The sequence below is a fragment of the Pleurodeles waltl genome, chromosome 6 (assembly GCF_031143425.1).
Source record: "Pleurodeles waltl isolate 20211129_DDA chromosome 6, aPleWal1.hap1.20221129, whole genome shotgun sequence".
Taxonomy (NCBI): domain Eukaryota; kingdom Metazoa; phylum Chordata; class Amphibia; order Caudata; family Salamandridae; genus Pleurodeles; species Pleurodeles waltl.
This window is the reverse complement of record NC_090445.1, coordinates 143,758,745-143,785,421: the sequence shown is the minus strand read 5'-3', so window position 1 is coordinate 143,785,421 and position 26,677 is coordinate 143,758,745. Positions and strand designations below refer to the sequence as shown.

The following is a 26,677-nucleotide window of genomic DNA, read 5'->3' as shown; positions in this document are numbered from 1 at the left end:
TTGACAATGTGATTGTTCCTCCAGCGTCTTCATCAGATAACTTTACAAGCTGGAGCTGTAGAGAAAACACACTTGGACGATTTGTACTTTAAAGAAGTGCTTATCAGACTGCGCGGCAGGTCCCCACGATCGCAGCTGCGTTCCGTCCCCTGTGGGAGATGGCATTGATCCCGCACGCAGGGAGCTGCTTTAAATAGTGGGAGCACTGTTTTCATCTCTTTCCTTGCATGCATATTAGCATGCTGGCAAAGAGATGAAAACTCAGCTTTCAGCAAGAAGGAGCTGTTTGACAGCTCCCTCTTGCTGAACACGAAGTAATGTTTGCTTTAGCTTGGCAGGTGCTGTCAGCTCTTGCCAAACAAAAGCAAACAGCTATCTCCTGACGGGGCCCCCCCGCCTTATACTGTATTTGCCCGGGAAGGAGGCAGTCACTGGGGTGCGCAGGGGGCGCGCGACCTCCTTCATACATTGCATCCATTTCCCTGGGGAAGTGGGGGTCCCCAGGGCACGGGGGCCCTGTGAACCCCCACATACTTTTACAGTCATTACTCTGGGAAGGTGCCACTAACACTGATTGTCCGTGGGAGGTGGTGATCCCTGGGATGCGGGGGCCGCACGGGCCCCCTCATAGATTTAATACACATTGCCCCAGGGAGGTGGCAGTCCCTGGAGCTTTGATAAGCCCTAAGATGGGGGCCCTAGCCCCCCTCCTAAATTTTGGGAATGCACCCGGACCTAGCCCAGCCAAAAGCAAAATGAAAAACAAGTGCAGGAGACTACGGTTGCTTTTTTTTTTTTTATCCACTGGAAAATTCACAAATATTTGTGAATTTCAATGTGAATTGAAATAAAATGCTTTTTAGCCCCGGGGGGCACTGGGGGACCCGTGCACCAAGACTAGGGGCTCAGGGTATGCCTACCGTAGCTCCATTTCATTTTGTAAAATTTTTTGGGGGGAACTCGGCTAAAGCTGAGTCTCAAAATGGCTGCCAATACTTCCTTGTTGAAGTGTTAGCAGCCAATTAGATATCAGCACGGGGACAGTTGGATTCACGAATTCTCTGCGTCACTAGATATCAATGCTCTTTAATATCTCTAAAACAACTGAACAGATATATAACAAATGACAAGGAGCACAATCTGCGCACCAAGATCAAGCTTCTGGCCAAATGTGGTGTCATTCTTTTCAGCGGTTCAGGCTGTAGTCATGGCTAAAGACTGTATGGGAATTAACATGGGAAATACTTAAAATGACCTCCCTATTTTCTTGGCCTCCGCTTGACAGATCGTCACAAACCTTTCCATGCTCAAAAAGACCCTATAGGACACTTTTTTTGATTTTTTTTGTTAAGATTCGGTGCCAAAGGTATAGGCAAGTCAAAAAACACTTTTCCTATGGAAACTACATCCTAACGTCATGTAGTGAGGGCACGTAAGAACCTGCTTAGAGACTCCATTTGCACAATGCATGTTTTTAACTTAGTGTTAGACGTGGCATCCTTGGCGTGGATTCCCTTGTCTTTTTGCCTCTGCCTCCTGTATTTTTGACTGTGTGCTGAATTTCGTTTTTTGGCACTCTGGGCACATTACCACTGCTAATCAGTGCTAAAGTGCAAGTGCTCCTAGTGTAAACTGTGATTATGATTGGTTATTCATGATTGGCATATCTGATTTATCATTAATCCCCTAGTATAGTGCACCATGTGTGCCCAGGGCCTGTAAATCAAATGCCACTAGTGAACCTGCAGCACTAATTTGTGCCACCCACATGAGTAGCCCTATAAACATTTGTCAGACTTGCCCTTGCAGTGTCTGCATGTGTAGTTTTAAACTGCCATGTCGACCTGACAAGTGCACCCACTTGCATGGCCCAAACCTTTCATCTTGGTACATGTAAGGCACCCCAAAGGTAGGCCCAAGGTAGCCCCATCGTAAGGGGGCAGTGTATTTAAAAAGTAGGACATATACTAGTGCGTTTTACATGTCCATACTGCCAAATTTATTTTTCACTAATGCAAGGCCTAGCTCTCCCATAGGTTAACTTGGGATTTGCTTTGAAATATCTTTTAAGCGTGATATCCCATTGGGGGCAGATAGAGATGTGGAGTTTGGGGTCTCTCAACTCTCCATTTAAAAGTACGTCTTTTAGTGAAGGTGGTTTTAAAATTGCATGTTTGAAAATGCCACTTTTAGAAAGTGGTAATTTTCCTGCTTAACCATTCTGTGCCTCTGCCTGGCTGTGGAATACATGTCTGAGTCAGGATGAGAGTTGGGCTGGTTGTGAATTCACTCTAGACAGTCACACAAAGGGAGCTGAGGTGTGCCCTGCATATCCTGATTGGTCTTCGGGGGCTAGAGTGGTGGGAGGAGGTGACACTTGTACTTGAATAGGGCTGTGCCTGCTCTTATAAAATGCAGTCTCCAACCCATAGAGTGTATCTGGAATGAGGGCAGGAAAGGCAGAGTTTGGGCACTACAAATACTTTCCTTTCAAGTTTGCCTAATTCAAAGGCAGAAATTAGAATAAGTACTGGACCAAAAAACCAAAATTTTTAGAACACTTCTGGATCAAGAGGAGACTCTGCAAAGGAGAAGAGCTGAAGAGCTGTGAGGAGGAGTACTGCCCCTTTGCTGCGTGTGCTTTACTGGGTTGGCCTGCAGTTGCTGCTTCGGCTTTGGAGAGGACAACGACTGGACTTTGCGGTGTAACCTACTTGTGAAATTTTTCCAAGGGCTTAGACTGAGCTTGCCTCCTGTTAAGAAGTGTCAGAGACATCAGCTGCTGGGTTCTCTTGCTGAGGACCCTGACTTGCCAAGAGGTGCCCACTTCAATTCCTGGGCCCTTGGGAATGAAGTCCAGCATAAAATAAGACGAATCGGGCAAACCAACTCGGGACGGCTCCAGAACTGGCACCTCTGCCTGACTCCCGAGGCCATGGTCCCCGCTGAAGTGCGATGACCCCATCCAACACTGCAGGCCCGATGCCGCCGCAGCACCGCTGAAGTCTTGCAACACCGTGAGTCCCGAGTGGCATGTGACCGACATCCGTGACACCCGACTCAATCACAGCACCTGTGACCCCGTGGTGTGACCACGACCCCGCAAATTTGTCCTGTGGTGTCTTGACTCGCTGGACTCATCGACCCTGCTGGATCGTAAGGAACCGATGCCTAGCCACCAAAACCGCCTCACCTCCACTTCCTCCGTAAGGAACTGACACCTCCTCTTCCCTGCCTAGCAGGAAGGAACCAACACCTTACATGCGCAGCAGTACAGAACCAATGCCACACCAGCTCCTGCTACACCTTACCTCCCCAACTCCATCCAGTGTCATTGACTCTGCCTCAAGTCTAAGGTACTGTACCTGGGGTCCATGTGACTCCCTGGCCAGCGCCGTACTCCCTTGCGAGTAGCGTTGGGCTGTTGGTAAAGACTCCATCACAACCCTGTGATAACACCAGTTGGAGCTATTGTGTTTCTAAGTGCTTTATTGGGATTACATTTTTAAAAACACATATCTTTGCTTGTGTATTTTGGATTTTAGTCATTTTGGTATTGTTTTACTTAGATAAATATTGGTAAATTTTCTAACCTGGTATGGTGTCCCTTTTGTATTGTTTTCACTGTGGTACTATGTGTGGGTACAAATACTTAACAAATTGCCTCTGAGATAAGCCTGACTGTTTGTGCCAAGCTGTCAAGGAGGTGAGCAGGGGTTATCTTAGGAGTGTGACCCCCTTACCCTGACTAGAGTGATGGGGCCAGATGTATCAAGCTCCCGGTTTGCATTTCTTAAATAGTGAATTTCAAGAAATCTCTAAGAAATGCAAAGTGGTATGTACGAAAATTGCGATTCGTTAACAGCGATTTCTTAAAAATCGCAATCGCAATTTGAGAGTTCCAAATACCGAATCGCAAAAATAGCGATTTGGTATTTACAATTCGCAAATTGCGATACCAGCAATCTGGAACAGCCTGATGACATCACAACCAGGAAGTGAGTCAGCGCATGCTGTTTCCAGAGCCCCCAGCCACAGGAGCCGGCAGAGAGACCCAGCCAAGCACCAGCGAGGCAGTCTTTAGAATGAGCCAGGACAAAACAAAACAATGGCTATTGATGGGAATGTGAAGGAGAAAGAAGAGAGGAAGCGCAAACTTAAATTCAATTAGCAGGAATTGGTGGGTGCTCACAGAGGAGGTGGAAGAGAAGAATTTGGTCAGACATCCAGACCAAAATATGCGCAGTGGGTGTTGCACAGTGCTGCATCGAGGAGATACGCAAGCGCCGGTACGACTTGCATTCATGTGTCAAAGAGAGGGTAGCAAGCAGGCTGAAGGAGGCAAGCAGCACTGGAAGAGGACCACCCACCCAGACACCATCAACATCAATGGCATTGACACCTCAGGCACACTCAGCACCATCAAAGGTAAGGGCAGTAATGATGTGTTTCCCCATGTATGCATGCACAAATGCTCCTTAGAAAATAGCTATTGCACTATGCAGTGTGATAAGTAGTCCATGCCACATTTTACATACAACACAACAATGCATTATTGGAGTTGTAGTCGACACCCCTAAAGTGCATCTACCACATAAATAGTGAGATAGTGTAAAACCAAACAGATATACGACACAAAAGACTTTCAGAGAAACTATGCCACGGTAAATTTAATTCTATTACGCAGCTGTGAGAGTACATATCCAGAAATGACATGCTGTGCTTTGTTGTTGCAGATGTTCTGGGCCCTGACTCTGCAGAAGGTGGAAATGTGGGGGATTACGAAAGTCAGTCACAGTCCAACTCAAACACCAGTGAGTCCTTCATACAAGAACCAACTAGACGCAGGGCAAGAGCGCTACCCCTCCCTGAGTATAACCTGGATTCAGATGAAATGCCGGATGAAGTACCCACACCACCCCCAGAGGCTAGAAGCACCCACAGACAGCAGTCCCTGCCCCAGCGTCAGTCCACTTCCCTCAGGAGATGTTGCGAAGAAGGCAGACAGTGCACAGAGGACGGTGAGGGCCCATCACTGTTTGGCGGCCTTGAGGCTTCCATGCTGAAAGTGCAGCGCCTGCAATGTAAACACATGAGGTCAATGCACAGGCAGTTGTCAATCGATCATAACAGGGAGCAATGCACAGGCAGTTTCAGTCTCCCAATGACAGCATGGGATCAATGCAGAAGCAGTTGGAGTCTCTCAATGACAACATGGGATAAATGCACAAGCAGTTGGAATCTCAAAATGACAACATGTGCAAGCTGCATGAGGGACAGCAAACAGCAGCAGAACATGCAAAGGGGATGACAAATGCATTAGGGAACTCTGCACTGCGATGCAGCAGGAGCATGTCAGCCACCGTAGGCGCCCTCATTAATTGATGGGCAAGTTGGATGGGTTCTGCAGATCTGTGAATCAGCTCACTAGCATAGATGCTTTGGTGTCACGACGTGCTGTGGGCATGCAAGTGGAGATGGCACATTGCAGTTGGGACGTTGCACGAGGATTGGTGCAAATCACCAATGTTTTGGAGACAATGCAGACAGCACGGAGTGCTACAAACAGCGAACTGGGTGGTGGGGATAGTGAGGAGCTCTCTAGCCTCAGCAGTCGCACAGCCCCTGTGATGGATCCTAGGCATCGCAGTACCAGACACAGTACTGTCTCAGAACCTGCAACAAGAGGTGCCACTTAGACCACTGAGTACTCAAGTGGTGTGCGTGGACGTAGAAAGTAATGATGAGACGTACAGGGGATTGCATATCATGTAGCAATGCTGTGATACTACGATGCTAATAGTGTGACACTGTAACTAGGACCTGTTTGTGTATAGTGCTTACCTATGTCATAATCACAATATATTACCTGAAGTCAAGGCATTAGAGATGCTCCCTACAGCAATACATAAAAGTTGACGTGGTGTTGTCATTACTTACATCAGAAATAATTGCGTGTGATCTTAGCATGTCTTTGTCTGCCCTCTGCTGCACTGGTTCTGTCTGCTGGCTGAAGGGGAGGCAAGGGATCGTCATCCTCATCGGAGTCAGGTTCTGTGGGTTCCACTGGTATACCCCTCGTTGTTGTGATGTTGTGCAACATAGCACATGTAGCCACGGTTTTGCAGGTGTTTTCGGGGCTATATTGCAGTGCACCACCCCTCTTGTGCATGCATCGGAAACGGCTCTTCATCAGGCCAAAGGTCCTCTCTACAACGCTGTGTGTCATCCTGTGTTCTACATTGTACCTCCTTTCGCCTAGTGTGGCAGGATTCAGATAGGGTGTTAGTATGAAGGACCGCACTGCATAAGCACTGTCTCCTAGAATGACAGGAGAGTAAAATGAGTAATTGTTATCCGTGACATCACATATACATCCAGGCGAAATTGTCAACTATTACACTACCAAGTATTTATCCTTTGCCAAACCCCCCAGCAAGTAGTCTTGTGTGTATTTCACTGTGCCTGAAGACGTAGGAATCATGTGTGCTACCTGGGTATCTGGTCACAAAATCCGTTATAACGTTAGAGGCATTGCTTATGACTTGTATGTTCATGGAATGTGTACTCTTTCTGTTCCGATAAACATATTCTGTGGCAGATGATGGACAGATAGCTACATGTGTCCAATCGATGCAGCCAATGACGTGGGAATTGGGCAATCTGTTAGAAATTGTATTTGGGTTGTTTCAAATCCTGTGGGGTGTTGGGGAATCTTATGTGCAGATGGATTTTGCTAAGCATGGCATTGAGGAATACATTGAAGAAGCGTGAAAGCGCACTCTGTGAGACACCTCCAGCTGCTGCTATGACCCTTTGATACCTTCCTGAGGCTAATAGGTGCAGGGAGCATAATACCTGCACATGGGTGTGTATGCCATTGGTCCTGTGTGGGTTTTGCTGCAGTAGGGGTTGTAAATCAGCTATCAGGTCAAGTATCATGGCTGAGTTTAACCTGTACTTATCATATAGCTCCTCCTCTGTCTGGTCAAAAAGAGTAATGCGCACTCTGAAAATGCGCTCCTGTCTCCTCCTCCCTCTCCTCAACTCTGCCAGGAACCTCATCCTCCTCACCATGACGTAGAGTAAACTATTGTGGAAAAGAGGCTGAGTCATTCTGGGCCTCTTTATATAGGTTGCACCTGTTTACCACCTGATTTCAATTTGTGGTAAATTGCAAGTGCAAAAACCCATTCTGTGAATAATCGCAATTTGTGACTTGTTGATGCATTGCATTGTGATTTGGATTTTGCAAATCGCATACTGTGATTCACAAATTCACGGCGCTATTTACGAATCGGAGTATGCGATTCGCAATATCTCGTTGCAATTGTACAAAATCGATATTTTAGCAATTCCTTAAAAATGCACTGCACATGCCTTTCATACATTGTGAAAGGCGATTTTACATTGCAAACGGTGGAATTTACCGATTCGCACGGTTTGCGAATGCAAAATCCTTTGATACATCTGGCTCATGGTCCCTACTTGGATAGCGTGTAAACTGACTGCCAAGTAGATACCCCATTTCTAAGCCTAACATTTATTTTCTGTCTATAACCGTTTACAATGCTTTTCATTTGTTTGATAATGTACTAAGAAATTATTGTACTTGTTGCTTCTTCCTAGTAAGTCATCTAATCTGTACACTCTGTCCAAGGTTAAGCACACACAACATGATGCCTGAACATTTTTATGATCCATAGAGACAGCTCCACATTTGTAGGCAGATCATAGCATTGAGCCTGCACCATCCTGCACCTCTGACACTGTGTGACAAGAATGGTGCTTTTATTTTAAAAAACAACTCTTTGCCATATGCGACAAGAGGAGCAATCCTGATGGTCTTGTCCTGTAACTTGGCATGCAGGCAGTGCACAAGTTATAGCTTGGCTGACTCTGACGCAGATCTTGAATCCAACCTCTACCCTTCACAGGACCAATAGTCTGCACCACTCCAGACAGGCTTCTTGGCATCCTAGTACATATTACCCAGGTACAGGGGTTCGGGGTTTCCCAGTAGATCTGACAGAGGGTGCTCCCACTATACTTCCAGCAGTGCAGATAGTTATAGATAGAAGTAAACCAACACAATCACAGAACCATGTTTGAACTGTTGATCTTTTTAACCATCTTTATAATGGTGGTTTCCATGTTTTTTCTTGTTTAACTAATAATCGCAGCTCATGCTTTTAATTCAAGAATACGACTATTGCAAATAATGTTCTAAGGGCCAGATGTATCAAATGATTTTGCACTCACAAACTGCGAAATCGGCCGTTTGCGAGTGCAAAATCGTGGTCTGCAATCCATCAAAGACATTCGCAGACCACAAAATGAAAATCGCAAAAATTTTGATTTTCTGCGTTGCGACCTGGATTTTGCGATTCGCAAAATCCAGGTCGCAAGGCAATGCTGCAAAAAATCACAAATTGCGATTTTTCGCAGAATGGTATTTTGCACATGCAAAAACCCATTGTCTGCAATCAGGTGGTAACCTGGTGCAAAATTAAAAAATGCAGTAAAACTGCATTTTTAAATTTAACATGTAAAGCACACATGCCCTTTTGGCATGTGTGTACTTTACATGGTAAAAAAATAAATTTTGGGGTGCAGGAGAGGGGGCTATAGGCCCCCAGCACCCTGGCCTTTTGCATTTCCCAAATTGCGATTTATGTTCCAGAAATCGCAATTTAGGAAATGCAAAAAATTTGCAGCTATGGGCCAACAGGCCCATAGCTGCGAATGGGGCCAGTATCGCAATTTGCGATTCGGTAATTGCATTTGCGATTTTTAAGAAACCGCAATTACCGAATCGCAAATGTGATACATGGCCCTTTGCGATGGGCCAGATTCATACATCTGGCCCCAAATGACATTTTCATATTCTTTGTTGTGTCTAACCTTGGGTACTCTACATGACAACAAAAGGGTAGATCTGTTTCCGCAACTTACTTGGGAAATATGAATTGTCATGTTCAAGGCTGCAGAACCCACCTGTTACCATGGTGTATTTAGGAGGTCAGACAGGACACTGTGAGCTAGCTAGAAGTCATATCAACATTTCCCAATGGTATATGTGGACTGAGTCTGTATACCCTGACGTGTATGTGGACCAAATACACAGTCCTCCTGGGAACTGTTTAACAGTCAGGCACAGATGAAGCAAGTGTGTGTATTCCTGTTGTCTTACACGTGTGCAGGCAAGGGTCAGTTATCATCAGAGCTCATTCCATTACATCACTCGGATCCTTGCTGCCACACTGCAGCCATTGCATGCTGGTTCTTGTAGTGCTGGTTAACACTGGGAAACTCACTGGCTTGAAAAGAGTACAGCTAAATACACTTGTCAGTGAAACAGCCCTTTCCCGGACTCTCTTAGTAAAGCCTGTTCTTTTAAAGTAATTTATGTATCCCTGCTACAGCTCTTCGTTGGAAGGTTCCAAGCTAACATTATGCCAAGCAGCTGACTCACTGGGCTCCTTGCACGCTTCCAGCCCTCTGCCTTCCAGGTGTTCGTGTGGGTGCAGTAGCCACTGCACCTGTATGGAACAAGGTATGTCTTTTCTGCTGTAAGGGGGGAGGGACTTATCTGAGCAGCAAGATATCACTCATCTGTGCGAGCAGTGTCCCTTCAACACATACCCTCAGATGGACAGGAGTACTTTTTCCAATTCCATGCCCTCTACTGTGGTTGTAGGACCCTCTAATGTTTATAGAAAGGCCCCCCTCTCCTAGTCCCATAAAGAGGACCTCAGTGCTTAATCTGTAATGGAATGAATGCCGGTGCCCAAAGTTCTGTTCTGAAACCCACAGCCAGTGCAATTAAATATCAGTGCACTAAATAACAAGTCTTCATAGACTTGAATTCACCTGATGCCTCTTTAATCCACTACCAAACTGTCCCTTCATCTCACTCCAGTAGGCTTCTGCTTTCTCCTTTATTATGGTTTTTCCATCTTTCCCTTGTCTTTCTGTTTTGTTTTTCCGTCTCTTGCTTTCTTTTTTCGAAAAATAAGTACTGGGCCTCAAAAACAAGTTCTGGTGCCCCCACCAGCAATCATCGGCTCAAATTAAACAGTGGAGGACCATAACCTGTGCAGAAATGTCATGGTGTATGAACTACAAAACAGTAGCGTGGCAAGGATATACATGGGTTCTAATGCTAGCAATGAACGTGCTTTGGTCATGTAGTAAAAGATAACTATAACTGGTACGCAGCGGGCCTTTAATATGCCTGGGCCCCAGTGTCACTGCATCAGCAGCAGTAGTGATACCTACTACCCTGCTAAGAACTACCTCATCTGTACTGTACAATGCCATTTCCTGTGGATTAAGGGTCTTTGCATAAGTGTAGCAAGTGATCCTTCTTCTATGTTGTCAGTTCCCCTTACCATGAAGGGACTGATATAAATATATTAAGAAGCTCTTGATCAATGCAATATGAGCCCTCGTCTATGACTTAAATAATCCCTCACCTGTGGTGTCTTTGATGTCATTTCCTGTTGTCACACAGTGGTCCTCATCTATGATGTACAGGCTCTCATGTGAAAAAAGGGTCCACCGTGCATGAACTAAGAACAGGCTTATGAGTATGGGCCATCTCAATGGCACAGTAAGAACTGGTCGGTCCCTCCTCTTCTTACGTTGTAAAGACCACCCTCACCTGTGGTGGATGGGTGTCACATCTGTGCATAACCAATCTGACATTTGTGGTGTACAGGCCTTCTTGTGTGCAGTACTAAGTCTCCACCTCTGATATAAGGGCCCTAACATATATGCAGTAAGTGGTTCTTCTTCTTCGTGATATGTAACTGCATGTGATCATCACAGGCTTAGGGATTTATTATGAGCGCCATAACCTGCAACTATATAGCCTGCACCCCCTTTGGGTTCTACTGAAAAAGGGAATTACAGGGTGAATCTGTAATTTTGGGTCTGATTCACCTGTAATTCCTCCATGCAGTGTCTCTTGGAGTTTTAATCTGTTTTGAAAAGGCAGAATGCCTTCAGAATTTTTGATTTCTGATCGGCCCATCAAAATTAACAGTCTTGTGCATGTCCACAAACACATTTTATACTTACTTTAGGTCAGCATGTGTTTCCAGGAGATTGTCAAACACGGAGTTTAGGAAATCACATGCAAATGTGATTAGCCAAAGCATTATGGCCCTCATTACGACCCTGGCGGATGGCTGTAAAATGGAGAAAAGTATTGCCAACAGGCTGACTGTACTTTTCTCCATATTATGAAATTGGCGGTTTGGCTCAAGCCAAACCACCAATGTACCACACCATCCGCCATGGCGGTAACGGTCGTCGGGCTAGAGACTTCAGTCTACAGCCAGACGACCGTCACTAGCGCCACTGCAGGATTATGACCCCGCCTACCACCATGGTTTTCATGGCATCCATACCCCCAGGAAAACCATGGCGGTAGGCACTACCAGTGATAGGGAATTCCTACCCTGTCACTGATAGGGGTCTTTCCTGCCCCCCTCTCCCTCTCCTGGTTTCTCCCTCACTCCCCCCCTCCCTCTCCAGACCCCCCACAACATACTTGCACCTTCACTCACCAACGAACACACGCATACACACACTCATACCCCCATTCATCCATGCATGCATACATCCATACACACAGACATCCACACACACTGACATACATACAGGCACACACGCATTCACACAACACAACATACACGCACACACAGACAACACGCATCACACATCGGCATTCACACACGCACAGACATACACACACACACACACACACACACACACCCACACACACACACACACAACACCCCCTGCCCCGTCCCCTGTCGGAGCACTCGCCTTACCTGATGTCAGGGGGTTCTCCGGCAGGAGACAGGACGGAGCGCTGCTGCCAGCAGCAGCGTCCGCCAGCAGAACACCGCCAGGCAGTATCGTGTGTCATGATATGGTCTGCGGCGGTCTACTGGCGTGGCGCTGCTGCTGGCAGCAGCGCCACCTTACCGCCATCTGCCGGCATGGCCGTTGCTGATTTCCGCCATCCTTCTGGCGGAAATCCGTCTGCGGTTGTAATACGGCTGACTGCTGGTAGCCGCAGCGACGGTCTTTTGGCGGCCGTCGCCACAGCAGTAGGCGATATCTACCGCCAATGTTATAATGAGGGCCTGTCTGTTAAATCACATTGGTGAATTTGCTTTTGGATATTCACAAACGTTTACCAAGGCATTTCCACGCTTTAAAAAAAATAAATCTCTAGTTGAGCGTTTTCCAACAAAAAAATACAACATAACACAAATTGCATGCTCTTGTCCTGTTCCTTGTGTGCGTCCTGTGGGCTCCGCTGCTACCCACACCCTTTACCCCTACAATACTGTGCAATGGTGGTCTCATCATACAGAGGCAGCCACTAGGCAAACAAGCAAACAGTGCACCCTGTCATTTCGGCTAGTAGGCATATCCACAATGGCCATGAAGTGAGTTACATGCACTTAGGCTGTCAAATGCAAAAAGCATTCCATACATCACTTTTTGTCTGCTTTACTGTGTCACCCTAAGTGGGGCAGGTGTGCCCAGATGTGGGTCCCTTGCACCATGCATCACTGGAACCAAGCTATGCCTGGCTTATGAGTCCTAAGTAGGGTGAAACTGGTCCTGGGTTGCTTGTGGTCTTTTTCCAGGAGGACCTGGCTTGGCAATTCAGGCTGGACTGTTTCTACTGGACCAGGATCAAGAGTGATTTGCATATAGCTGGATCCAAACTAAGATGTGCAAAATAAGGACGTCTTGAGTAATTACCAGTGGCTGTGATTAATTCAAGCATTCCAGCCATCACTTTCTGAAAATAGGAGAGGTAGTGAGACAGACGAGGTTCTAGCAAGATGGTCTACTTGGGAGAGACTAGTAGGCATCCCTGCTGTGAAGGCGATAGGCAGAAAGGGTCCTCCTACGACAATCATTTGACTCCACCGCCGCTAGTCACTTTCAGGCCAATAAGAGGGCAGTAGTCACTCTCAATACAGGATGCACTTTCACAACCTCAGATCCACGATCTGGGGACTACGTGGCGTGGGAGTGTTCAAATTGGTTTAATTTTTGTAATAAAAGTTTACATAATTCCATGGAAAGTTTGCAATTACGATTTCAGAACAAACTGTAGTTTGCTGGTATCTCGTATGACTTTGTTTTAGGAAGCGTGTAGGAGACTAGCTTGAATAGAAAAAGCCTACTGTCCAAACCAGTGCAATGCCCAGAGATAAAGAGAGATAGTAGAGGTGGACAGCTGGTAGAGAGAGGGTGCCAGGTGCACCTTTGCACATACACTCAGGCACACTCTCACTCCTCCAGGTGCTCACTGCTTCCTGGAGCCGATAGGCATCAAGGAAGAGCCATTGGAGGGGTTGAAATGCATGCACAGAAGGAACTTAAATTCATAAAAACAATTCTTCTGGTTCAAAGAGACACGGGCAGTACATTTGTGCTCTTCCATCAACAAAATAAAGTCGAGGCACAAAAAACGATTTGCTCAAGTAGGGGGTTCACAGGAACTGTTTCAAAAAAAGAGTTCAGTATTATCTCACCTGAACCACTGGTCCTAATCACAAAAGGTTTTAAACCTGTTTTCCTTACAATCAGTAACTCATAGTCATAACAAAACTGGTCTCTGGGAGCAGATCGCGTACATTGTTTTCTGTTAGCAACTTCGGTTGTTTCGAAACTGAAGAGACTACTATGTCTGGCCAAAGTTGTATTCGTTTCCAAAATATTACAACGTGAGAAAATTATCAAATGTATGAAGTTAAAACTGAAGTGGATGGAAAAAAGAGACAAAGGGTAAGTTTTGCGGGCGGGAAACCCAGCACTTAAATAGTTTGGGGCACAACGTTTGCAATTTAGGGAACTAAAAATGTTGTGTAGTTCCTTCGGTACAACAGGTGAAATTGAATGTTCACCATCACTAGTGACTTTTTCGGGCAAACTTTACAAAATTCAGAAGGGTATCAAATATGTTGCCTTTCTCAGCAATTGACAAAAGCAACTTTCTTAATGTCACACTTTAACAGTAAGGAAGTAATTAGCCAAAAAACACCTGGATATCTGCATCCTGGGGTTTCTCACATCGCTTGGGTGTAGATTACCAACTTTGTATAATTCGTAAAACTTTTCAGTTGTACAGAAATACATATTCACATACAAAAATAGACAGTTATATCTTTGCATGAGAAAATGAGGCGTGAAATTATAACTGCATGTTCTAACTCATTCCTTTACCCGGAATTATTTTTCACTATAGAAAAACTCCTTCGTCTCCTCCTAATTTAGGGGTCGTCATCGTCCCCTTCTCACCACTGAAATAGTTTTATTTCTACTCTTAACAGAAGTACATCTCTAACCTATTCGAGGGTGGGAAGTGGCTGAATGCCATATATACAGATGTTTGGGTGTTCACAAATTCAAATGGCATTCACATCATATAACCCCACTCATTCCGCCATAAACCACCCCTTCACCGTCTGTTCGTAGATATACTCACAGAAAAACGTTTTGGGAATTATTCTTTTTAGGAGTGTAAAAATAACTTTTAAAAATAGCAAAGTAATTTGCGCTTGTAAAAAATGCATCTGTCCACCTATTAGTTACGGCTACCTTGCAAAAAGTTTTGAGATCCGTGCCATAACCGCGACGTATATGTTATGCAGAACTATTTTGTTAACGTGAAGGATATATGCAAATAAACGATAACAAAAGTAACAATTTTCACTCAAATTTAACACAGAAAATACATTAACAACCTGAGTTAAGTTCTCAATTTTCTTGTAGACCTTTATGAAAGTTCTCAACTTCGCACCCCACTAAACAGAATAAGTATTATGTATCCCAGTGAGCGCGAAAATCAGTCCTAGTCCGAAACCAGTCATTCTGAGGCACTCAATCTCTTTTTCCCCACCAGGGAATTGATCGACTAAACCAAACAACAGGATGTTCTAACCATAAAATAAGTCACCTTATTAAATATTACCAGTGAATTCAATATGCACTCTTGATGTTTGAATGGGAAGGTTCATTTCGTGAGATCCTAGTTTTTAAAACAATATGACGTGCTCAGAAACATATCTATCCGCGAATCAGAGCTGGTTTGAGACTCAAGGCTGTAATTATCAAATAGCAGCTTCTACAAGTCATCCTTGTGGTAAGTGAAGGTGTTATTTATGTTCCACTTCTTAGAAAAGCTCATATTACCTGTAGCAGAAAGGTATGAGCCCGCATTGCCCCTGGGGAGCTTGGCGTTCCTGCCTCCCGCATGGAGAGCGCTCAAGCATTGGGTGAAACTGTCAAGCTAGAGTGAATTAAAGAAGCAATGGTGAAGTTGGCACATGTTTGCGTGACAGGGGAGCTGCAATGCTTTGTTAAAGCCCTAACCATGTTGCAAAAACTATGTGGGAACGAAGGGGTCATGTTTGAGAACACAGTGCAGAATACTCTCATATTTTTCCCTCTGTTTGCAGAAGGTCTAAATTTAAAACCCATGTGGGCGCGGAAGAGGAGGAGGTTGGCTATAAAAAGGTCTTAGGAAACCTTAAATTCATGTGTGGACAGGAACTCATTTCGTCAATAAACAGTGAAGCACTGGAGCTTACATCTTCAAAGTAAACAAAGTCAGGAATTCTCAAGCAATCACCAAGGTTGCCATATCTATAACCCTTCTTCCATGTTTGCAAATTAGAGGGTTAGTCAAACTAAGGTGTATGCTATAAAAATGTCCAGCACATTTACAGGATTTTCAAGGTTCCATAGCGATAGGCTGCAATTAAAAATGGATATTCTTTTGCCAGTGAAGGCACGAAATCATTATAGAAAAGGGAGTAAAAACTCCCAACTTCGCCTGCCTTCTCCAAAGTGAAGTTTAACTGCCCCTGTCCCATACGCTAAGCTGATTGGCAGCCATCTCGCAACTAGAAATAACCATGAATGCTACGGCAGGAGACAGTGACTGATGCACTGGATGCTAAAATCAGCCCAGGAAAAATGATTAAATCAGGCACAGGCTGCCAGAGACTGTGACCAGAACTAGGAGGCGGGCAAGACTGTGTTTTGGAATCCTATCCTGGTTTGGAAGCAGCCCCGACGTGCCAGCCTGACAGGACAATGCTAGGAAGGTCAGGCTGGTGCTTGGGGCGGTGCAGTGACAGAGAGGTCAGAATTAGCTTGAGGTTTAGGGACCAGTGCATAGGTTCAGGTAACAGGACTTTCTGACAGATCTTTTGCATTCAGGAGAGACTTTGTGAAATAATATTATTGTATTCAATTTTAGAATGAAGCATATCAAAATGAATGAACATCTGAAGCAGCGAGGGTGTAACTTCTTTGGTGGCCAAGATAATTTTTGTATTGTTAGTGGTGCTTTCCCTATGCAAGCCTGGATACTCTAATGGGATCCGCAGAGCTTCTCAAAGTTCTCATCTTATTGGCAACAAACAACTGCACGTGTATCTCTCACACTTCTTCATCTAAGAGCTGCGTACCACGGTGGTAGTCACGTGCGACACGGAAACACTTCTCACGTAGGATTAAACTAAGACAACACACTTCTAAAAACAAAACATCCTAGACGATGTGCTTTGCTACCCATGTACGCAGAGGATTCAGCACCCTACATAGAGGTAGTAGGTGCTATAGAAATGTTACAATACAGTATTTTTTTCAAATTAGCTCCAAAGTACCTTTTTGTACAATGGAACCTATCAGGAGGCAAGTCACTAAAGGGCCGATTTGATAGGTTGTGTTTCTTTAAGGTGAGCATTATTCTACCTGTATTCTATCTCTTTCTCTTTCTTTGATACACGGGAGACAAACCCTTTCACTGAGACATGCTCAAACAAGTCACAGGTTCCCGCTGCAGTCCTGTTACGGACAGAACAGTTAAGTTTATTTTATGTGAACATTCAATTGTATTTACATCCAACACATTTCCAGCCGATCCAGTCATGCAACACGAAGAAGGTGCTGGGCAGAGAGATTATGCTGTTAGAACCACTGGCTCTCCTTTGTAGGTCTTATCAGACAGAAGGAAAAAGGAAGCAAACTTCAAAGAATTATGCATTAAGAAGGCTTGCATGTTTCTGGTTGCTGTCTTTCAGAAGCTCTTTAGGGCTAGAACAGTTTAAGGTTAAGAACATAGTGGAGCAGCATCCTACTGGCACCCATGAGTGTGAAGGCCCCATGGCAGTGGTACCCCAATTTAAGATGTCATTTACAAATCAAATAAATATTCCTTACTTGCATGTAGGCCCTTGCTATACCACAAGCTGTGCGGATGCATTTGGTCCATGTGTTGCACTGCCTTTAGGGCTCCTTTGCAATCACTAAATAGGGCACAAATACGCTGCCAGTGAAAAGAACCCATAGTTCAAAAACAGAGATGCTGAGCGAAACGGATACATTTAAAAACATGGGCTATTGTGTCTGACATTGGGTAACATCACTGTCTTTCCAAACAAGTGTCTTGGGCCCATATTACAGAAGTGCCCGGGGGGGGAGCAATGGGCATTTGGGTACTACCAAGGGGCTGCAGATGCTTTTGCGACCCCTTTTGTAACACAGAATAGTGCTGGGGCACACGTAGCGTCAACAGTATCAAGAGAGGGTGTTCCCCATGCAAATGAGGGAATCTCTTTGCCTCTCCACCCACGCCATATTACTTGCATAGATGCAGAAGCAAACATGCCTTTAGGAGGCGCACTGAAAGTGCACTACAAAAAGATGGCACACTTTCAGTGGACTTCCTAAAGGAAAGCCTTTGGAGGAGACAAAGAGGGTCCCATGGACCCCCAGGTGTCCCCTTTCGGGCGGGTGCAGTCACTCATTGCACACACCTGCAAGGTGACCTCTCTCTCGCTCTTGGCAGTGCAGGCGTGTTGCCGCTGTACAGAGAAACACGGATCAGCTTTTAAACATATGCTCTATATTTCTGTTGAATAAACTGCCCTGGGGCAGCACAAGTTTGCGGCTGCTCTAAGGCCAGCACATTCTTCCTAATAGGGCACACTTTTCCTGTTTGCACCCGGTGCTCTTGCTGTAAGGTGTGCTGTGGCTAGGCCTGGGTAGAGTTTGTGGAGTTCTGCTAAGTGCCCCAAAAACTTAGTTGCACTACATGAGTTCTGCAAGCAGCGGAGTGTGTTAGGTGGCGCAGTTCGCGCTGATTTTTAGCAACAGATATTTATCTTGCGCTGAAAGATCAGCGCAAACGGCTCCCTGCACAGTGCAAGAGGGCGCTGCTTCTTTTCTGTCACTCGAGTGGATTTTCTACTCGAGCGGCAGCTTCCTCAACGTGAACGGAAAGTTTCTCAATGCGAGTGGTCACAACCATCTGCGACCTCCCGTGTTGAGAAAACTCGCTGAGAGGTGGTCCTGAGTAAGATTTGCCTTGCTTGCGCATGCCAACTCAACGTTGGCGAGCGGGAGCGAGGAAAAAACTCCACTCTGCTGAGTTTTTCAGAACTCCGCGCTCTATGCGGAGCAGGAAACATTCTGCAAACTCCACAAGCAGAGCGGAGTTCACCGCCCACCCCTAGCTGTGGTGCAAACAGGGAAAGTGTGCCCTATCTGTCATAGGGCCCTTGACCCCTATCACAGAAGTGCCCCGGGGGCCCAAGGGTTGTTCACACCTGCTTTGTGTGCCCCTGGGGCATTTTGGTATTACGGAAGGGGCTGTGCGGCCCTTTCTATAAATACTGACAGTGCTGGCGCACATGTAGCACCAACGCTATCAAGTGAGGGCGTTCCCTCATTTGCATACGGGTGTGGCCTAAGTGTATTAGTAAATGTCCGATCCCTCTGCGCTCATGGGGGCCCCTCGGAGGTGAATGTTTTTGAGACGTGACCTATTTTCAAGGTCTTCAGCTTGGTCCCTCAAGTTATCTTTTTGTTCCTGGTGGCAGATGATCTCCTGGCGCAGCATCTCTCTTTCTCTTGCCATTTCATTATCTTCAAGGGTGGAGACCAGATCTCCTACAGAGGACAGGTCTTGTCGTAGATCTTGCATGTCCTTGCAAGATCCTTCTATAGGTCATGAATATCAGTCTTGAGCAAATCAAAGAGGGAGGCTAAGAATGCTCGTGTCACTGGGGCGTGATGGAGTTGGGAGCCCCCTCTGAGTCCGGCTGTGTACAGGACTGTGAGGTTGAAACCGAATCCTTGGTGAAAGTAGGTGTGGAGCGGGTGAGCTTTTCCTGCACTGACTGGTCTCTTTTATGCCTGGCCGCGGCCATGGATGAAGAGGCAACCAGTGAGGCTGAACTCCTTACAGCCTAATGGGTGATGGCTGGGGGGGCCACACCAGTGCAGGACGACACCCAGGGAGCACCGGAGTGATACAGGCCAGAATATGTGATACAGGCCTGAATGTTTGTGTGTAGGCTGTGAGGGGCTCAGACGCTCTAACTCAGGGTTATTGTTAAGCGGAGGATCATTAATTATGGCAGTTGAAGCACATTTGACTTTGTGCGGACTCTGCAGATAAGGTCCATGTTCTCGGCCTCCTCACTGGCATCGACTTATGAGCTGTGTATGGGACTGAGGTTGCTAATCTCTCTGGGTGATGGAGTGAGGGGCCCAACCACAAGGCACTCTACTCCAAGACTATTAGCAAGGTATCATAAGCATGATGCAGGTCAGGAGACCTCCTCAAAGCAGCAAGGAGATCAGGGAGTCCAAGTAGGGACGGCAGTGCTGCAGAGGGCAGCTAAGCCCAGTAGTGTTTGATGTGTCTCAATGAGCAGGGCCCAAGTTCACAGTCCTCTCTATTCCCCCCTCCCCATGCCGCCAGGTGCTTTGTATTCCCAGGGTGATTAAAGGTGTGGCCTCTGGTCAGCTTCACGAGGCCTGTTATGCCATGCTCTCTGCACTCACTGGAACCCTTCTTTCAGGTCTGTAGCAATCAATTCAGGTCAGTATTTGGGGTTTACTGGCAGCTGTACCTTGCAGAAAACCTCACAGGGCAGGCAAAGTTGTAATGAGGCCTCCACTGAGATCCGCTATTGTTTCTAGCGGGGACTCTGAGTGGAGCACATGCAGTTGCAGCTCAGGCACTTGTGCGCACCTCCGAGGTGCAGGGGCCAGGTCCTCGCAACATTCCAGCAAGCCTTAGGGTGGTCAGGCGATGCGGGGCGTCACCTGCATGGTCACTGCTCACAGGCTGGATGAAGCATGGAAGAGGTAACAGGTTCAGGCCCGAGCTGCAGATGGTACAGCCAGAGAGGATTCCTGGCGCAGCGCCCCCTATTAGTCTAGGAGTCCAGGAGAAGAAAACTTGTGGCACAGGAGGGGGCAGTCAGGCGTAGCGCTTGGCTCTGAACCGATGCTGCAGCCACAGGGGACACTGCTGACAGGCAGAGGCTCTCCCTGATGGTCGGAAGTCATGTCCGCAATTCAGGCCAATGTAGGCGAAGCAAACTGTGGATCTGGGGCACTGCAATCTGGTAATGGAAAAGGCCTGGGCTGCGGAGGAGCTAGAAATGCGGTTTACTCCGCCTCCATCTTGGCCACGCCCCCTCAGTCTCATTTAATGGCTGAATTACATCAGTGGTCCAGCAACTGACAATTTTGCACCAGAATTTGCACTAATCAGTTGTTTCAAAGTGCCATCCCTATCTACAGATTGGTGCAATAACATCAACAGAAATGATATTCGACTATGGCTAGTCGCGGATGATTTCTGGACACTAGTGCTAAATTGTGAAGTGACTACTGCAGTACGTGAAATCTGGCCCATGTTCTTCCTTCTCATTATTGCAGAACTGTTTTGATTTTCCTCTCCCATGCATTCCTTTATTCTTCCATTCATTGTTGCTCTCTTTTGCGGTCTTATCCTCCTTCCTATCCCTCTGACTTCATGTTTAATACTCACGTTGTCTTTTTTCCTTCCCCTGTTTTCTCCCCTTTCTGTTCCTTCATCTCTCCTGCTCCTTCTCCATCCAATTTCTCCTCTTTTCATGGGATTGGCTTACTATTCTGAACCCTCGGTGTCTGCCTGATTCTCACCACCAATAAAGCACAGGGCTAACTCTACACATGGTTATCACTCAGAAGTGTGTCCATGGTAAAGATGAGGCAAGTGGGCCTCACCTGATTCTGGCATTGGCAATTTAGAGGACACTAGTTTGTCCTGATGTGCCCTTCATACCTCCTTAAAGTATACAAAACTGAAGTGACATGATGAGGAAAATAATGCACTGGGATATGCACCAAGTAATTACCAGTGGTAGAGATTAATTCAAGCATTCCACCCATCTCTTTTTATATACTTTAGTATCTTCATAACTTGCTGGCAGTAATAAAAACCAGTTCCAGAAATATTTGAAAGTACAAACAGAAATCCCTTAAAACATCTGAAAATTCAATAGGAAAAAGATTGCATTGAATATCTATGAACGCGTTTTCTTTGGATGGAAGTGACCGAGAAATAAATACAGATGTGTCTTCAGGAGGGTGATACACCCCTGGAGCCATGATGTGCATTGGGGCCAAATTAACACCCATTGGTGTGCACAAAAAAATGAAAAATAAAGATAGAAAAGCAGGGAAGTGTGCAGGAGCTAAAACTCAAATAATAGGACCCACGAAACAAAACAATAAGAGATTAAAAAGGAGAGAACAATAAGTTAGACTGGACATAAAAATTCTTTGTTGTAAATAGTGGCCCAAGGGGGCACAGGGTTACTATAATTAAAGGACTGTATATGACAAGCCGAAAGACCAATTTGAGTGTTTGCGCATGGACACATTCCTGTTTTTATGGTTATTAGCAAAGGACAGTGGGTCACGCTTCAGGTGTAACCTTGACTGACTGCTCCATGAAGAAGAGCTCTCACAGTGGGCGAAGGCAAGGACTCACCTTTGGGGTGAGCTGGTAGATGATGAGTGGGAGCAATACTCCTGCTGTACAGTGGTGTGATCACGCAGAGGTTTGTTATCCTGATGGTACCTCTTCTCTCACTGACATAGAAACTTCCATGAATAGCCTGCCACAATCCATATGAAGTTCTCTGGAAATGAGCAGACAGCCACTGGAAATCAATAAGAGGTGCCAGTGTCCATGCTGAACTCATGTAGGAAGAGGAATGCCATCAACTTTGCCAAAACGTAAGTGAGCAGTTCTGTCCTTGTGCCCCTTAATCACCACTGCACTATTGAGTCTCTGTGGCCCTAATGCCAGTTACTTAGCCTTCGACGAGGATGTGATCATAATAGGGTAGGATAAGTGCACTTCATTAGCACTGGTAATTGGGATTGTCCGATATTTCCTGCCATGTCACCAAGAGAGACTATAGCAAGTGAGAATCCTGCAGATAAAGTGTATTTATACCACTCGTTATCACATGCAAAATTACTTCCTGGCTTCATCGTGCAGATCAGCTCTTTGTTGGTGTTAGAACCTGGTGGTCACAATGTTCCAAATTAATATTCTCAACGGGAAAGAAGGGAACAATAACTTCCTTTGAGACCTCCTATTGATCCCTTGTCTGTATTAAAGAGGAAATAGGATTACCCCTGAGATGAAGTCCCTAACTTTTCCTTGGGTGCAGATGTCCATTTGGGTGCATTCTGTATATCTGCTAAAGGCTGCTAGGTACAGAGACATGTCACCAACCCTCTGCACAGCAAACCACATCAGAATATAAGAGGTGATTGCATATTAGTCTTCTAGTGCATGTTTGTTGAGTTTTAATGATCTTTTGTATTTGTTTGGTTCTCTTCATAAGTAAACCTCTATAATATCCTTGGGTCTTCTTCCCGCTATAGAAAACTACATAAATAATATAAAATGTAAATATCAGTGTGTCCTTTTTCTGTTGACCATGATCTCCTCCTCAAAAAGGCTTCCTCATGTTCTTTCCATAACGTGCAGACCATCCTCCTTCCCCTGTAGATGTGAAATGTTGGCAAATACATCTTGACCAGGGAAGAATGTCCATTCAAGAAACCAAGAACGCTTTTTTGATTATTTTAAAGGAAAATCCTTGGTGTGAGAATACCAACATGTACCTCTGGCTCGTGATGCAAAGCATGGGGTAAGAAGGCACTTTGTAGCAGCTGTGGTACTTTAATTGAGGTGGGTGAAAATTGTTTCAATTTCAAATTAAAAGAAGGGACCTGTGCGGTTTCGAAAGCTGATGTGCTACACCACCTTTGTACTAGTCATTTGAATTTGACTCCTGATATTTGTACCTGAAACAAACAAAGAATTAAAGGGGACACACAGCCATTAGGAAAAAACAACTGTTCTCTTATCCCAGTCGTACTTCACAACCAATAACCAGCAATAGGCGTTCTAGAGTGTTCCAAGGCTTCATGACGTATGCTTTGGTTTTGGGGTGTATTATAACGTCACTCACGGGAAGACGCCACTCACAGGGTGGTCCCTTTAAGGACTGTGAGTGTTCATTTCTGCATTGAAAGCATTGCATCACGTAAAAAAACAAAAACATGAACTTCTTGAAAAGTTGTCAAAATTACATAAGGGAGGTCTACATCTAAAATCATAGAAAGCGCACTGAACATATCAAAAATATTTAAGTATTAGATCTTGTTGTTAAAATTTGACTTCTGTTCTGCATTAACTTACACCACCCAAAGAAGGCGACCCAGGCTGGACCCTCAACAGTTCGCAACTTCGAATTTCAAACATTGCGAAAGTGTTAGAGTTCCAAAGATGTGGCGGAAGGGCCAGAGCTGCGACTTGGGAGCTGGGTAACCAGGTGCGAGTCTCGGCGACCGCTTAACACGTTGTGAGTCTTGACAGATCACTTAATCCTGCCAACTAAAACCGTCCTTGTGTTATATAGCTGGTGCTCATGTAAAGCGCTCCAATACCTTACGGCCGAGTTTGTACTATTTAAAACTGCAAAAATAGAAACACTCCACGATTCAATTGTTGGACTTCAGGCCCTCACGCAGCACCTCGGCAACCGGCCTCCTCAAGTCTCTTCTCACCCTTCCCCTTGTTCTAATGGTCAGAGGGCGCCTCACAAAGGAACAGGTTTTCAGGAATGGAGCCGAGCTGCAATTATTACTGTGTTATCTGTCGAACGGAATTTGCCCCAAGCTCTAGCCCAGGGCGGAAATCTCAGGGGCACATCGTGTTTTGTCGAACAATTTTCCTCTCAGTCGATTTCTGTTTCTTTTTCATGTATCTAAACATGTTTTCTTAATTTAAGCAGTGACTAGTGACGAAATATCAATTGTGCCTAGTTTATGCACAATTATACAGCAGGTGCTCAGCTCAGCCAGGAATATCCCATACCATCTGCACTGCTAAAGATAGTGTGGGAATCCTCAACTGTAAGGAGGATCCTTTGGTAAACCAAACACTACCTCTGTAGTTGTTTGGGAGCAGGAAAGGTGCTGGACCATCTGAGTTTGAACCTACATCACTCTTAGTTGTAAATAAAAGAAGTGAATGTGGGCAAATCACTTAATTTTCTTGTGCCTAAAAATGTGACATGCAATGTGTGTAAAATGTATTTGTGTAATCCCCACTTGATGTGCACGATCTTCTAGATTGTTGCTTCATAGCCAGGTTCATGCCATATAAGTCCTGTTAGAAACTGAATTACTATTTGGGTGGGTGACGACCAACCTCAAGGAACAATCACAACCCCTGTCAGGGTGACTTTCAAAGTCACTAAATTAGCCTGAGCTCAACCCCCTGGTAGCTATGGCGCAGAACAGACAGGCTTAATTTAGGTAAATCCGTAAAGTATTTATGCAGTACCAAAACAGTAATAAAATAGTAATACAATATAATAAAAAATCCTCAAAGTAGTTAGAAAAACAGTAGAATTTAATAAACAAAATGACACGTAAATGATAAAATTCAATATGGAGAACTGAAGATATGACATTTTAATATTTTAAGATGGGATGGAGCCAAACAGCACGAAGTGGCAATGGTAGCCAATGAACTGAGGTAAACAGCAAACAAGGGCATCATTCAGTATATTACAGCTGGATTAGATAAAACAAATTTAGCAACTTAATTGCACATATACCACAAAATAAGAATTAAAGCAAGCTGGCGGACATGTGGTTAACTCATTTAATAAGTGCATAGAACTGATTGCTTCAAATTATAAACAAATGAGATAAGGGGTACAATCAATAGCAAACATCATACACTTGAAAAAAGGTGAAAACTTTGGCATAGTTTAGTTAGAAGCTTTACATGTAAAATGATCCATTCTTACCTTGAAAAGTCCATTGAATGATGCACGTTGATCATAGAAGAGATAGCAATTTTTTAGAAGTGGACATTTCGGTCTCTTGTTTAAATACATAGGTGACACAGTTTTCAGGACTGGACTGCATAGTGTGTAAATTGCTAACCCCTGCGCTATTTTGTTTAAATTATTTGGGAATTTCAGTTCTGATGATAGATGGTGGGAAAATCTATGGATTCATGTTGTTTTGTAAAGGTGATACCTGAATGAGAGAGTTACTGTTGACTGCTCTACCAAAACTGCCAAATTCCTTGAGACAATGCAGCGGTATTGCTCATGCATCTAAGATAATCGTTTGTTGGTAGCCAATGGTCACAGTAAACCGGGATCTATGTGCAATTTGATGCTAACGGTGTTGGAGCGCACATCAGATAGACTAACCGGGTTCCTCCTAGTCAAAGATTTTTCCTTCTGACCTAGGGCCTGACTTAGAGTTTGGCAAGCTGGGTTACTTCATCACAAACATGACAAATACCCTGTCTGCCATATTACAAGTCCATTAAATCCTATGGCACTTGTAAAGCAATAGAAGGAATATCCACCATATTTGTGTTGGAATTAGTTGTCAGCCAAACTCTAAATCAGTACTTTAGACCTTTAAGACCCAATCTACGACAAGAGTACACTGCTAAGGCTCTCCATGATTTTAGGGGAGGAACTCAGAGACACACAGGGTTTCAGGCAAAGGCCAACAGCAGGGTCCAGGTCCAGTTGCCAGTGGTCATTAGGGTACTTTCAGCAAAAGGCCTCTTGTAGCTTGTTGTATCCATGTGCCTTAGACAGGAGGTTTGGCTTATAACCCTTGGAGACCACTTCTTTGTCATGGGTACAAAAAGGAGGAGATCCAGTCCTTCAGTTCCCTTCAGGTCCCAGATAGCAGGTCCGGTCCACTTCTAATCTTCCGCAGGCCCAGGAAGTGTTCTGAAGCCAGTGCCTTGAGAGGAAACATTTATGCCTGGCACTAGCTGATAGGTTGGAATGACTGCTGGGCATGCTCTAACTAAGGGGATAAAAGCTGCCAGGGCCAACCTACATTGGTATTTGCAAAATGGCAAAGGTTTTCAGCCATACTAAAATTGGGCTCTGAGGGCTGGCGGCATGTGTGGGAAGTGCACAATGGTAATCCTAGTGTTCTCCCACATGTAACACTAAAATCCAGTTTGAGGCACCCACTGTACCCACAAATAAACACGGAGACAACACGGAGACAGACGTCTTGTAGGACAAAAATAAAGTCCTTCAGCAACCAGGCAGCGGATCCATAAGAATTGACTTGACATCCTGTTTTCCCCCCTTTCAAGTGTGCCTGAAGGGTCATAAGCAAACCCAGAGTCAGAAACCTGGTAAGTCAAAAGCAGAGTTCTTCAGCATACAGACAGAAGGTCCACAAGAACAGTCATGGCATC

General features: G+C 45.2%; 1 long non-coding RNA gene across 2 annotated transcripts; it reads right to left on the bottom strand.

The window, feature by feature from the left end:
* Window positions 1-4,652: 4,652 nt before the first annotated feature.
* LOC138301881 (uncharacterized) lies at window positions 4,653-15,068 on the bottom strand. Of its 2 annotated transcripts, none has more exons than XR_011205137.1 (3): window positions 15,014-15,068; window positions 5,941-6,321; window positions 4,653-5,077 (listed from the first exon to the last, which is right to left on the bottom strand). It is a non-coding gene; the product is annotated as an uncharacterized lncRNA (long non-coding RNA). The 2 variants fall into 2 exon arrangements; XR_011205138.1 differs by having other exon boundaries at window positions 14,999-15,044.
* Window positions 15,069-26,677: the final 11,609 nt, after the last annotated feature.